Source organism: Rhincodon typus, chromosome 37 (genome assembly GCF_021869965.1).
Source record: "Rhincodon typus isolate 14 chromosome 37, sRhiTyp1.1, whole genome shotgun sequence".
NCBI classification, from domain to species: Eukaryota; Metazoa; Chordata; class Chondrichthyes; order Orectolobiformes; family Rhincodontidae; genus Rhincodon; species Rhincodon typus.
Window position 1 is genome coordinate 4,388,236 of NC_063368.1, and position 13,744 is coordinate 4,401,979.

The window sequence follows — 13,744 nt, forward strand, 5'->3', positions numbered from 1 at the left end:
ATTTCTGAAGAAGGGTCTAGGCCCGAAATGTCAGCCTTCCTGCTCCTCTGATGCTGCTTGGCCTGCTGTGTTCATCCAGCTCTACACCTTGTTATCTCAGATTCTCCAGCATCTGCAGTTTCTACTATCAATGAAAAATGAACACCAATTTTATGGAGCAGTAAGCTCCACACTTCTATTGAAGCTACCCAGTGTGCTGACAGACAACAGCATGTAGCAGGACCAACAGGGAAGGCTCAAGCACTGTCATTAACAGGCTTATGGGTCTTTGGACACGGAACTGAAAATCCTGATTGAGCAGATTGGGGCTTATCCATGGAGCGGGGATGGAGCTCTGTGACAGGAAAGGTTCACAAGCCAAACTCTCCTTTTGATCTCACTATGAGTTAAAAGTGAATTTAGTTCCTGTCCGATACTGAATTTGTCTAGAGATAGTAATCCAGATTGTAACTCAGTTATATTTACATCTGAATATTAAGCAGTGATAAATGTTGAAGCACCCAGCAACAAACAAGGGATTTTCTAGCAGTCACTTATTATACCAAACATTAGTGTAAAAGTATCTTCAATCTTCACCCGAGTGGCAGTAATTATATGGAATATTATTTACCAGCAGAATAAGGAGGACATTTGGATTTCCTTGTATAATATTCATCATGCAATTTGTGTCACTCTGCAGGTTAGGAACCAGATTTTCATCCTCAAAACAGCTGATATCAACATGAGCAAACCAGCACTTCAAGACAAAGTAACCAAATCTGTCTGTCAACTCTGGGTAGAGGAAAAAGAACATCGGCACTTGATGGTGGCAAGTATATACAGAGGAGAAATTGGATATGCCCTCCAGGAGCTTACATATGGAGTTTAATGACACCTAAAAGATATAGAAAATAGATTAAACTTATTTGATAAGAATTTATGCATTTCAAATAAAGAATCCACATGAGTAAGTTTACATATGAATTTCCATTTATCATACTACCCACCTATGTTGGATTACTAATTTATCACCACACTAGGCACAGTTTTGTTTGGTAGGATCATTTAGTAAGAATCCTGTTCAGTCTGCCAAATTCATTTTGTAGTGGACTCCTGTATTTGGCAGATTATGGTGTATTTTGTCTATCACCCTGGACTAGTTTGAACCCGGGTTCTAGAGCTGAAACAGCATGTTAATTCAATTCAATACCCAGACAATTTTATTTTTACAACAATGAAGCAATTTTAGCCATAAAAACAAGGAAATTTTAATTCCAAGAAGAGACAAAAGACAAGCCAGAACCTTGACCCAAATTCTTCTCCATCCTGTCTGCCAGATTGCCAAGAGCTTTATCATTATTATACTTTACGAATGTGGCTATTGTTGGAGCCTTTACTGATTTTTCGGTGGAGATATAAGAAAGAAGGATGAATGCTACTATTAGATTAACAAAGTTCAGAGATATTACAGAATTCCGATATTGTACTTTCATTTCTGGAGAAAGATCAACAGAGAAATACAGTGAAATTGCTCAGAAAATACAAAGCAGTTTACAAAGATACTCTTAGATGTCCCAAACCTCAGAAAAACTACCAAAAGCTCTCAGGCAAAGGCTGCTCTCCCAGGAGGTGAGTGCTTTTACATTTAACTACAGCATACAGCATGCCTGTCTGGGATTGGGCATTACCATGCTCCAAAACTCCTCACACCCCTTAACAATCTTTACAATGCCTCAGAATTCTTTCTCGGCATCATCTCCTAAGGCCTCCTACTCAGCCTACTACCCCTGCCCGCAAAAAGAAACTCTGGAGCCTTAGATTTTGTTCTCTGTCCCCTGATCCCACTCCCGCAAAGCCCCAATTCCCATCGCTCCACCCAAACCTCCAATTTCACATTTCCACCCTGCCTAGCTAAAGGCCTCCAATCTTCTGTCACATTCCTAAACCAAGGTCACTCACCTCCGCTTCCATCCATTTCCTAGCAACCTCATCATCAGTAGTGACCCCCTCATCAGGTTAGATTCCAAGCAGGGAGCCAACTGCTGACACAACAAACTCCCTGCAGAGTCACAGTCATGATAGAGCTAAAGCTCTACAGGATAGAGAGGTATCCTAATCTCTAGGCTCATGTGCCTTATTAACACCCCCTTCTCCGTCAGGTGTGCTGATTTAAGCTGAAATTCAGGCCAATAGATGCTCTGCAATTGAATATATTCAACTTAAGAGATCAATAGATTTTTGTACACTGAAGGAATTAAGAGTCATGGCGAAAATAAGGAAAGGTGAAGGAGAAGTAAAAACTGCCATGGTCCTTTCCAATGGCAAGGATGCTTTTAGGACCAAATAACGGAACCTGTTCCTATTTTGTACCTTCTCCTTATCAATGTTACTGCAAACACAATTAGTATTCCCTCAATTAAATGAAATTAAACAGAGAAAGTTGATTAAAAGACGGGAGCACAAGTCAAAATCAAGACACTGGCATACTATACAACAACATTTTACTATGGTATCTTAAAAAAGTAAACAGCTGCTTTCCCACAGGTGAAGAACAACCAATTGTCCAGACATTCTATTGAAAGTGGAAGTGTAAATTGAGATTTGGAGCTGAACGTGGAACACAAAAAGGAAATTGAATGCATGGGAACTACAGTTTGCACCACAACAGCAAACACAAGCCAGTGGGATATGGGGAGGGGAGGGGGTACAATTGCTTCAGCGGTAAAGGCATTGGCATCAGTCCTTCAATTTGAAATTCTCATGCTTGTCTTTTAATCCCCATACTGTTTCTCTAAGTCAACTGTTTCATGCAATGTCCTCTTCTTTAGCCCCATTTTTGATGGCTGTATCTTCAGCTGCCTTGGCCCACACCCCTGACATTATTTTCTCTGAAACACTTTACGTATGTACCATACCATGACAGCAAAACGACCAGAATTTTACAGGAATCACTGGGTGGCAACAACAGAACTACAATAGTTATTTGCTGCTCTCCATCATCTTACAATGAAGCTGAAACCAGAAGTACATTTGATGTTCAGTCAGAGACAAGTAAACTGTATTTTTGCAATTATTATGCAAGCAGTGAAGTGTGTCCTGGAAGACCTCTCTGGTAGAAGTAGGTGTCTTGTATTCACACTTGAATGTAGCCTAGTTTCTTTGAAAGAAAATTATCAAGTATTACAAACCACTTGAATTGTTTGCTAAGCTAAGCCTATTCTACTGCATCAGGCTAGGTGAATTGGCCACGCTAAATTGCCCGTAGTGTTCAGGGATGTGGAGCTTAGGTGGGCTATAGAGGGATGGGTCGGTGTGGACTTGTTGGGCCTAAGGGCCTGCTTCCACATTGTAGGGATTTTGCGCTCTAAGGGGCATAGGTTTAAGGTGAGAGGGGAAAGATTTAAAAGGGACCTAAGGAGCAACTTTTTCACACAGAGGGTGGTGTGTAGATATGGAACGAGCTGCCAGAGGAAGTGGTGGAGGTTGGTGCAATTACAACATTTAAAAGGCATCTGGATGTGTATATGAATAGGAAGGGTTCAGAGGGATATGGGTCAAATGCTGGCAAACTGGGCTAGATTTAAATAGGAAATCTGATCAGCATGGACGATTTGGACCGAAGGGTCTGTTTCCATGGTGTATATATCTCTATGACTCTATATCACATTCCCTCTTTCAAAGTGCTCCTTAAATTCCACTTATATGAACAAGTTTTACTCACTATTCATTCTATCTTCTGCTTAGTATTAATCTTTTTTCCATATGCTCTTTAGAAGCACCTTGGAATGTTTTATATGTTAAAATAACACTCATGGACCTGACATGTTAACTCTGTTTCTCTCCACATATGCTGCCTAACCTGCTGAATTCTTGCCCCAGTACTTTCTGTTTTTGTTACTCTATAATGTAAATTGTTGTGGAGGAGGAAGAGGCAGCAGTGAAAGGCAAAGAATGGGAATTATGACAGCAAGGCAGGGATAGGCTAAGATGATATCATAATGCTGGACATGAGAAGTAAGAGAGGGATGGGGTAAGAGTTAAGGGGAGAGAGATGGTAACAGTAGCAGAAGGGAGAGCTGAAGAGAGAAAAAGCAAGGTAAAGCATCAGTAAGGGTGAGTAGAGATGAATTGAGGGAAAAGTTAACAGTGGTGAAGCAAGGGTAAAGGTAAGTGGAAATAAAAGTAAACAACAAGGGGAGAGGAAGTAAATACAGACATAGGAGATATGGAAGGAAAAGGACAGCAAAAGATCAAAGGGAAAAGCAAATGCAAGAGATAGTGGCTATGAGAGTTGTAGGTGGTAAGATGTATGTGCATGAGGAAACCAAAATCAGAAGCAGCAAATAAGATAAGATCCAGCATCGGAAAAACTAACCAATAATACAGATGACATAAGAGATCCAGGTGCAGAATATCCACAGACTTCCCCTGAATCATTTGATGATAAAAATTGCACCACATATAGATTCGGCAAATCAAATTTGCAAAGGTAACCTTGAAAATGAGTTCAAAGAATGCACTCAGGACAGGTAGAACAATATGTTCAGGAACAAACAAGGGAATAGACAATTTTAGACCTGACAATATATACTGAGACAGGAATAATTAATGATCCCATAGGAGAGGAAATTCTAGATTAGAGTAATCATAACATAATAAAAATTCACAACTTGAGCCTGAAACTAATATTTTAAACTTTAAAAAGTTGATTACAAAAGTATGGAGACAAAATTGGCTATATTGGACTGGGAAAATGGATTTTAAAGGTTAAGACAATAAGTAAGTAGTGGCATACATTGACCCACTTCCAAAACCTAAGGAGTGTTCTGTTGGCCAAAGTAACTATTGATGAAGAGATCTAGCACCGCATTCAGCGTGCTACAGCAGCCTGAGGAAAAGGGTGTTTGAGGACAACATCAGTTCTGACACCAAGATCATGGTTCACAGAGCTGTGGTGGTTCCCACCTTCCTATATGGCTCTGAGACGTGGACTGTCTACAGCAGACACCTCAAGGCGCTGGAGCAGTACCACCAACATTGCCTGCTCAAGATCCTGTGAATCTGCTGGGAAAAAGGACGCACCAACATCAGAGTCCTCGACAAGGCCAACATCCCCAGCATCGAAGCACTGACACCTTTGATTGACTATGATGGGCTGGGCATGTTGTCAGCATGACTGACGCAAGATTCTCCAAGCAGCTACTCTACTCCCAGCTTCAAAATGGCAGGCGAGTCCCAGGTGGACAGAGGAAGTGCTTCAGTGACACCCTCACGGCCTCACTGGTGAAGTGCGGCATTCCCACAGACACTGGGAATCACTGGCCCAAGACCACCCAAAGTGGAGGAGGTGAATCCAGGAAGGTATTGAGCACCTCGAGACTCGCTATTGGGAAAAAGCGGAAGCCAGGCGAAAACAGCAAAAAGAGACTGCTGCCACACCAACACCTCACCCACCCCTTCCCGTAACCATCTTTTATCTCAAGTGTAACAGAGCCTGTGGTAGCCACATTGGTCTGTATGGCCACCTATGGACTCACCCTGACAGTGGAAGAGAGTCATCCTCGTCTGTGAGGAACCACTAATGATGATGATGACATATGAAGACATAATCCATAACACTTTAAGAAGAATTCATATGCAACAGAATGAAGTAATCTCTGGGAAGATGCACCATGTGTGGCTAAGGATGTTCAGTATGTTATGAAATTGAAAGAAAAGGCATACTATGCTGCAAGGACTTGTGGGAGGTCAGAAGATTAAAAAAATTAGAAACAGCAAAAAATGACTAAAAGAATAATAAACAGGGAGAAATTATAATTTGAAATCAGAGTTCAGCCATTAATAAATATAAAAACAGCAAAAACATTTTACATGTATAAAAAAAGGAAGAAAGCAGTCGGTCCCTAAGAAATGAAGGGATTGGTTCCAGTGTATTTTCTGCTGAACCTATGATGTGGAGGTGCCGGTGTTGTCAAAAATCACATGATATCAGGTTATAGTTCAACAGGTTTATTTGAAAACACTAGCTTTTGCAGTGTCGCTCCTTCCTCAGGTGTAGTGGGAGAGGAGGTATCAAGGCACAGAATTTATCAGTGTAAGATCAAAGGATCATAGAACTGATGGAAAAATTCCCAAACCTAAAATGGCTGGCTGACTCCCTCCTGCTAAATCTGTAATTAGTTAGAAAGGAGATGCAAGATTCAATTGATTAAAATGCAAATCTCAGGATGTTTCACTTGTGTGGGAATCTAGAACTGGGGGACAGAGTTTCAAAATGGGTCTTTCATTTAAGATGTGAATGAGGTGAAATATCTTCTCTGAGAATCTTAATCTTTGGCATTCTCTATTCCAGAGAGCAGTTAAGGCTGGAGCATTGAATATATTCAAGATGGAGTTATAAACAGATCTTTGATCTACAAATGATTCAGGCGCTGTGTAGTTTGTAACAGGGGTTGGGATCAACATGATCTTAGGAGCAGGCTATTCTGGTGATCTTGTGAAAGGCTACTTTTGCAATGTTAATCGCCTTCGCTCCCTCTCATCCTATTTCTTACAAAATCCCTTTTCATCCTTTATTCCTGTGGTATAAAACGTTGTCATCATTTGAAATTCTGCATCTGTCATTTTAAGTTCAAGATAAACATCTACAACATGTTACTCTTTTCTGCTATACTCATATGGGATAACTAAACTTCTTCTTGCATTGTATCCATTTTCTTGGAGCTGTATTCCCGACATCAATCTTTACAGCTATCTTTTGTTCCCACCTTCCCATGAACTTGGAGGGTCTCCTGCTGAGGAAACTGGACATCTCTTCTTCTTCACAATTCTTCAATGAAGCAGAGCATCCAATAATCTTGGTGCCTGTGTTCTCTTGTGATCAGCCTTTCTTCATTCTTTCCCAAGTTAGGTTCACTTGTAGAATGACCCTAGCACTTATTTAAGCCATTAAAACCTCTCATGGTGAAGAGCTAGGTTTAAGTGTTGCCCGGCCTCTTAACATTGTTCATTGGCTGTTTACACAATGTTGGGAGTAATAGCTGAACAAAGCAATTGTAACACTGAGCAGGCAGCACAAAGTTGATATGCTGTTTGCATAACACTGAAAGGGTAGAAAACAACTGTGAAACATGATTACTACACTTCTTTTCAATAATTAACCAATTTAACCCCTTCTGTCTCTCCATTTATTCCCATAAAAGCCTCAGTCCACCCACCTGTTCCATTAAAATACTCAACCCACCTATTTCATCAAACTTTTAGACACATCTCCTAATATCTTACTGTTTGGCTCAATTACTCTATTTCTCCCTAAATCTTTGTTAAGTACTTTTCACTGTTCCCTGTATTTAGATGCTTTATAAACATAATTTGTTAGAGAGAAAAAGTGAAAGTCACAGCCATGCACAAAATCATTATGCTTCTCAAGTTTAGGATTTCTGTTGAATAAAGATCAGTCTCAGTCCTTGGTGATATATTCCCTATTGTTATCTTAACATAAATTTTAAGTATTTTTGTTTTATAAAGTTGCTGATTTTGGCACTACATAAAAATACCGTAAACACTCAAGCCACCAAAAGAAGTAATTCAACACACAGCAAACAACAAAAATATTCATTTACCCAGTCCAGTCTGCTGCACTTTTCTTGACATACAGACAACAGATAGAGGGCGGCTCTAAGTACAAACGGTGGAAGTGAATGCCCTTGAGCTAAGGATTTGTTTAAGAAGTTACTGATAGCTGTGAACACAGGACCTTCTGAAAAAAATCTAAAGAAGCAAAAAAAGTGAAACATTCTAAAATATACTTGAATACTTGACTACGGACACATACATATAAATAGTTGATCTTGAACTCCCAGGAATATGTCATGACTTAATTCAAACACCAATCAATGCCTAAGACTCTGAAGTTATTTTAATAGATGTTCAACCCTTTGTTTTCTAAGCAAGCTATTCCTGTTAAAATACCAGACAAGAAAATTACAACCCAATGCATTAATCATTTATATATTGATGTTTACAGATATTTCAAGGCCTAACTGTTATAAGATAAATAATTTCTTGGCATTGACATATTAATAATTAGACCACAGAACAGTAAACTATAGCCCATGTCTCAATTATGCAGCTAACTTCAGCCAATACTCAACATTGTATATAAATACATATACAAACTAAGTAGCACATGCTACACAGTTACTTTGCAAATAGTACTTTTGCTAATGATTTCATCCTTTGAAATTTATTGCTGATACAATGCAAGCATTCCTAATGCAAATCATATACAAATGTTTCAGATAGAAACACTGCATGTAAACAATTGTATGTTGTGGATGTTGTTATAGTTTTCAGCCATTATTGAGCTCAACTGTCTCCCAGGATCTGTTAGCCATTTTGCTTTTCCTAATTCTCATTCGGTGAAAATTTAACAGGTAATTTTCTGCATTGCATCCAATAAACAGGACAGTAGGACCCTCTTGCTCTTTTGCAGTCCTCTACCTGCCACCAGAAGCTCAATTTCGGGGTAATGTCTACCTGACCCTTTTCTGAATTGTTCCTGGTCCAAACAGCCACATTGCCTGGATGGTGTTACTGTAACAGACTTGGTGAATTGCTGCAGTGCATCTTTGCAGCCACTGTGTCAGTGGTAGAGGAAGTGAATGTTTAAGGTGATACACAGGAGCTGCATTCATCCAGGCAAGGTGACAATATTCTAAAGCACTTTCGATTTGTGTCTTGGAGATATTGGGTATGTTTTAAGGAGTCAGGAGATGAGTTGCTTGCCACAGAAATTCCAGCCTCCGACCTGCTCTTGCAGCTAGAATATGTTCATAACTGTTCCAGTTCAGTTTCTGGTCAATGGTAATCCCCAGGATGTTGATACTGTGGGATTCAGTAATGGTATCTGCTCTTGTAGCCAATATTTGAATGGTCTATTCCAGTCCAGTTGTTGATCTATTATAAAACCCAGGATGCTGATGCTAGGAAATTCAACAAAGGAGCTGCCACTGAATTTCAACTTGTTGGAGTCAGTTATTGCCTGGCACTTCAGTGGAAAGACTGCAGAGTTCTGATCGGATTCACTGGCTCTGGGATCACTCAGCTATCTTTTGCATGCTGTTTCAGCTATTTAGCATACATATTCTGTATTATAATTTCATCAAGGTGCACCTCATTTTTAAGTATGCCTAATGCTGCTCCTGGCATACCTTTCTGCACACCTCATTGAATGAGGTTTGGTCACTGGTTAAATGATACTATAGATTTATTTAGATAAATACATAATGGAGGCATAATACTGAAACTGTAGGATAGATACATTCCTATATTACTTAAAGAGTAATCTCTAAGTGGATCAACAAGCACTTTGATAAAGTGAAATAAAAAGTAAAAAAAGAAATGACCTCTATAAATCCATGAAAGTGACTAGGAAAAAGATTTCTGATGCTCTAACAATTAATAAGGAAGAATAAATAAAATTTGGGAGATCTCAGCACATTAGAAATAGTCCCACATAATACAATGTTCATAAAAAAGGCCACATTAACAGAAAAATGCATCTATTATATGAAGAATAATGGAATGGGTTACTAAGAGGAAACTTCAGGATTGCTAACTGACATCTATGGTTTTATCAAAAGCAGATCATTATTGGTTTAATACAGCACACTTTGTGTTAACCGGCGGCTTATCAATTGGAACTCTTGATAAACTGGCAAAAATTATATACCTTAAATACCATGATCTAATATGATGTTCAAATATTTTATGCAGTAAATAAAGTATAACAGTGATGTGTATACTCCCTGCTTTATTCTTCTATTGCTTACTGTGTGTTTTTACATTGATTTTAGGAGGTTTGTTGATGTTTTTACTTGGATTTTTTGAAGGTTGTTGATGTCTTGAAACTTCTCTTGGTCAGGGTTTAAGTTGCATTTTGGTAACATAAACAAGAGCAAGACTTATACAATTAAAAGTACAGCTTGGATAATGTTGCAGTATTGAGAGATCTAAGCGTTCAGGACATAATTTTTGAAGTTTGCATCACAGGTAGACAGGGTGGTTAAGAAGGCATTTAGCACACTTGCCCTCAACGCTCAGACCTTTGAGAATAGGAGTTGGGATGTCATGTTGAGGTTGTATAGGACGTTGAGTAGGCCTCTTCTGGAGTACTGTGTATAGTTTTGGTTGCCCTTTTAAAGCAAGGATATTATCAAGCTGGAGAAGGTTCAGAAATGATTTATCAGGACATTGCTGGGAATGTAAGGTTTGAGTTATAAGGAGAAGCTGGATAGGCTGGGACATTTTTCACTGGAGTGTAGGAGGTTGAGGGGTGACCTTATAGAGGTTTTTAAAATCATGAGGGGTATAGATAAGGTGAATGGGAGGTATTTTTTCCCTATGGTGGAGGATTTCAAAACCAGAGAGCATATTTTTAAGGTGAGAGGAGAAAGATTTAAAAAGGACATGAGGGGCAACATTTTTTACACAGAAAGAGTGATTTGTGTGTGGAATGAACTTCCAGAGAAGTGGTGGATGCGGGTACAGTTACAGTGTTTAAAAGACATTTGGGTAAGCAGATGAATAAGAAAGGTTTGGAGGAATATGGACCAAGCGCAGGCAGGTTAGATGAGTTTAGTTTGGGAGTACGTTTGGCATGGACTGGTTGGACTGAAGGGCCTGCTTCCATTTGACTCTATGACTCTATTGTGGTTATGCATACCTCTTGATTATCAGGAATATTTGATCAACCGGCACACTTCTGATCCCGTAGGTGCTGGTTAACAAAAAGTTTGCCGTAGTATCTAATCTGCCAATCTCCCACTTCTTTAAAAAAGGCTAATAAAATTATTTATAAAACCTCTTACCTATTTTCGTACATATGAGCCAGATACAATATTACTAAAAGGCAATGATGACAGTTCTGAATGTCTTCATCTATTCCAATTGTATCTGCACTTTCTGAAAGCATGGATATAGCATCTGAAAAGGTGCGGTTTAGATGTGGCATACACTTTGTGAAAAGCATGGATAAACAATCAAGATCTAAAATGAAGGAAAAAAAAGAGATCACAGTCTAAAACAATTTTAAAATCATAATCCTACTTAGCTTGATAATGGTGCAGCAAGAAAATATTTTTGGAAAGATTAACCATTAAACAAGCATGAGCAACAGTTTTCAGTCACAACTGACATCAGCCAGGATTACTTTACATGACTGTTACATTTATGAACATTAGATGAAGCAAGCTTTGCACTTGGCTAAGATATTTTCCACAACTGAAAAGCATGCCAATCTAAAAGAGGATCAGACAAATAATGGCATAAAGAGGCAAACTATTCAGTGGCTGCTACTATGGAGTTATACTGCAGCATGAGGGAGTGCCAACAGGAGACAAAGGAAAAAAATTTGAAGCAAAAATAGCACAGCAAGAAAACTAATTAAAAAGGAAAAAGTACACAGACTTCTCTTCTCCATGTTTTTATCCCCTGCTATTACAAATTATCAGATGTATTTGGAATCACCTTGGTACCTTTCACTTCATTAAAGGTTCTGTATAAATGCACGATGCTGCCATTGTTCAAATTAAACAAAAAATTCCCAAACATTTCTAGTAACTTTCACCTTATTAATTTTTTAAAGTATTTAGAGAATTAAAAGACACCAAACAAGAAGTGTAAGAGAAGATAGAGTAAGTCCAGTGTCAACGGAAACAGTTTTGACATGACTTTTGAAGACTCCCTAAACAAGAAGATAGGGACTCACCAGAACAAAATGAGAACAGGAACTGTGTTTTGAGACAGGGATCCAATGACTGATTTTCAGTCTGGGAATGGGATAATTACTGCCTGCTGATGAGCTGGTTCCCTAGTTCCATCCTATCCCTTGAGTATTTTTGAGAAAGTGGGATGGCTGAGCATAGCAGGTTGCAGATCCAACATTTTAAAGGCAGGCAAGACAAATTAAAGGAAGCCAATGGTGACTTCCCAGTTGAAGGGGGCAGAGCTAGTTTGACTGCTTTGAATTTATGGTAGCAGACCTAGAGGCCCTCCATGCATAACTGGGTGCTGTACCAGCTGCAAGTCCTACCTTCCTGGCTCCACCAACTCTCCCACTCCCAACAGTGACAGACTGGCTAGAAAACCCATTTTAAATTCAATTTTAAGTTTTAAACAAGTGAGGGCACCTCCATATAATAGTATTCTCTCCAGAGCTCTTCTGCAGTCTAATACTTCTTTAAAGCTGAAAGGCCTCCGATTGGCCCTCCAGCTTGAAGATCCACCTACAGACTTAACTGGATGGCATTACTGGCCAGTAATTCGTTGTCTTGGGAAAAAAAATCATAATTTTCTCACATGGTGTCTGTATTGCTTGCACCTCCCTTTTCAACAGTTGGTCACACTTTAAAAGGCTACCCAGTGGTATTATAATTTGAAAAGCCTTCGCAAGCTGAGAGTGGAACTTCCGTCCCTTGGTGGAAAGAAGTGGAAGTGCCCTTAATAGCTAGCAGGGCTTGAACTCAATAGTGGGTGCTGCTGGGACTGCAAGATGTCACATGAAGAAGTTTGATAGTGACTGGATAGGAAAATCCTTGTCTTCTGGAGTGTAGAGAGACGCAGCAGCCTAGGGCAGAGGATGTGTCATTTTGCAGGCCATGTAGAGGTACCCCATGTAGGGGTAAAAATGGCAGGTACGCTCTTTACGGGAGGGTGCCCTTGATATGCACAGGGCATTCTCCAAACAATGTGTAAGCCAGCCAGCCTGCCCCGCACCCCTTCCATCTTTCTTCTTGTCCTTTCACCAACTTTGTTCTAAAAACAGTCTTCACTGCACTTCTGTTGCCCAACGTTTATGGCAGTGGGAGCAAACTGAGGTCCTTATGTGACCATTAATTCATTACTTCAGGGCTCAATAGATCTCAGAATAGGCAGTCTAGTGGACACTTTATCACATCCACCCTCCTGTCACCCTTGTTTTTGGAATTAAGACTGGGGTAGACAGAAGACAGTGAGCTACCCACGCATCTTAGGTCTTGCCGCACCATAAACACACCCAGCAGGGGCTGTAAACCTCAGCCCCTGGGTTCAGACACCTATAAGAAATATCTTGCCTTGAGTTCAAAAGGATATAAGAAGAGAAAAATTATGGAAGAAGGACTACAGAAATCAATGAAGTTACAAATATTTAAAATGCAGTTATCACAATAACAATAAATATCATACAAGCAAATAGTTTTAGCTGTGCTCATAACAGAAATTAAATGAAACAGAGTTCTAACATATATGATCTAAAATAACTTTTTAAAAGGTGCTGTCTTGGAAGTCAAATTGATAAAATTGAAGCAAATGTTAAAAAGATTACATAAGCATGGATGGAAAAAAACAGAAAGCAACGCTAAATAGAGATTTTTCAGCTGGAATGTATATAAACAACGTTGCTTATTGGAGTCAGCATTTGAATCAATATCTTTACCAAAATACAGATACATACATTTATACATGAGTATGAATGGAACTCAAATACAAGAGGTATAATATCAAGCATTGTAATTAAACAGGGAAAAGCTATGCACTGGTAACTTGAGGGCTGCAATATAAGTGAAGGTGAAAGACTTTTTATCACGCAGGGATTTTATTTTAAAGGTCAGGAAATGCTCCAACATAAACAATGGATTTGAAGTTAGATGCACAATCGGTAACTGCTGGATGGAGTACGCCTGCTTGTTGTTAACGCATAAGCTGCAGCTATTTTTGGACCAGG

The 13,744-nt window shown here is 39.3% G+C and overlaps 1 protein-coding gene across 1 annotated transcript in view; it reads right to left on the reverse strand.

The window, feature by feature from the left end:
• The window catches only part of LOC109934931 (meiosis inhibitor protein 1), a 55,282-nt gene extending 47,613 nt beyond the window's left edge, over positions 1-7,669 (reverse strand). Inside the window, exon 1 of the mRNA XM_048617336.1 lies at positions 7,602-7,669. The gene's annotated coding sequence lies outside the window, so the exon portion shown is untranslated. The remainder of the gene's footprint in view (positions 1-7,601) is intronic.
• Positions 7,670-13,744: the final 6,075 nt, after the last annotated feature.